General features: G+C 60.6%; 1 protein-coding gene across 6 annotated transcripts in view; it reads left to right on the forward strand.

The window, feature by feature from the left end:
* The first annotated feature begins 453 nt into the window (after positions 1 to 453).
* The window catches only part of IKZF2 (IKAROS family zinc finger 2), a 112861-nt gene continuing 112281 nt past the window's right edge, over positions 454 to 1033 (forward strand). For 2 of the 6 annotated variants that reach the window (XM_017747142.1, XM_008643559.2), the window contains exon 1: positions 455 to 791. The gene's annotated coding sequence lies outside the window, so the exon portion shown is untranslated. Of the gene's footprint in view, positions 792 to 1033 lie in introns of all 6 variants that reach the window. The other 4 variants (XM_017747139.1, XM_017747141.1, XM_017747136.1 and 1 more) reach the window with 3 other exon arrangements.

Here is a 1033-nt window from a genome sequence, read left to right on the forward strand (position 1 = left end):
GGGGATGAGGCGCCGCGGGGCGGGAAAGGGTCCGAAGGGGGGAGCGAGAGTGTGAGTGTGTGTGACCTGAGTGTGAGAGGGACTGAGCGTCTGTGGGAGTGCGAGAGTGTGTGTGTGAGTGTGTGAGGGACTGAGTGCGAGTGAGGGAGCGAGTGTGTCCGTGTGAGGGACTTTGAGGGAGGAACTGAGTGTGAGCGAGCGAGTGCGTGTGTGTGTGTGTGTGTGAAGGACTGAGTGTGAGAGAGGGAGTGAGACTGTGTGAGGGGCTGACTGTGAGTGAGGGAGACAGTGTGAGTCCGTGTGACGGGGGACTGAGTGTGAGGGAGTGAATGAGTGCGTGTGGGTGTGAGCCTGAGGGAGGGATAGTGTGTGTGAAGAAGGAGGCGTGTATGTGTGTGAGGGAGTGCGCGTATCTGTGAGGGAGGAGGGAGTGTGCGTGTGTGAGGGAGTGCGAGTATCTGTGTGTGAGGGAGGGAAGGGAGTGTGTGAAGGAGGGAACGAATGAGTGTGTGTCTGTGTGTGTGTCTGTGGGAGGGAGGCAGAGCGGCCGCCGCCGCCGCCGCCGGATCGGTTTCTCGGGGTTTGACCAGCTGTCCCAGGCTAACCCTCTGCTCTCTGAAGATGGAGGAAGTAAAAACAGGATTACCCTTAGCTACGGCTCCTCCGCCGCCTTAGTCCCCCCACAGCCAACTGCCGTGCACAAACACACCTCCAGTGAGCAGAGGGAGCCGACACTAATAAACACACAAACAAAAGGGGGATGGAACTGACTCACTGCCTGCGCGGCTGAGGTAAATCTGCGCCTGGCTTCTTATTATTTCTTTCTTTTTCTTTCTCCCCTCCCTTCCTCCCCTCCTCTCCTCTCCCTCCCCGGTCCCCCTTTTCCCGGCGGGAGGAGGGACAGCTCCATTCCGGGGCCGGCGAGACGCGGGGCTCGGTCCGTCCGTGCAGGTCTGTGTGTGCGGAGGGTCCCCGAGCCGAGCGCGGCTGTGCAGCATCCCCGCGGGCGCCGATGACTTGTTGCTGTTAGCCC

This window comes from Corvus brachyrhynchos, unplaced genomic scaffold (genome assembly GCF_000691975.1).
Source record: "Corvus brachyrhynchos isolate BGI_N302 unplaced genomic scaffold, ASM69197v1 scaffold671, whole genome shotgun sequence".
Taxonomy (NCBI): Eukaryota; Metazoa; Chordata; class Aves; order Passeriformes; family Corvidae; genus Corvus; species Corvus brachyrhynchos.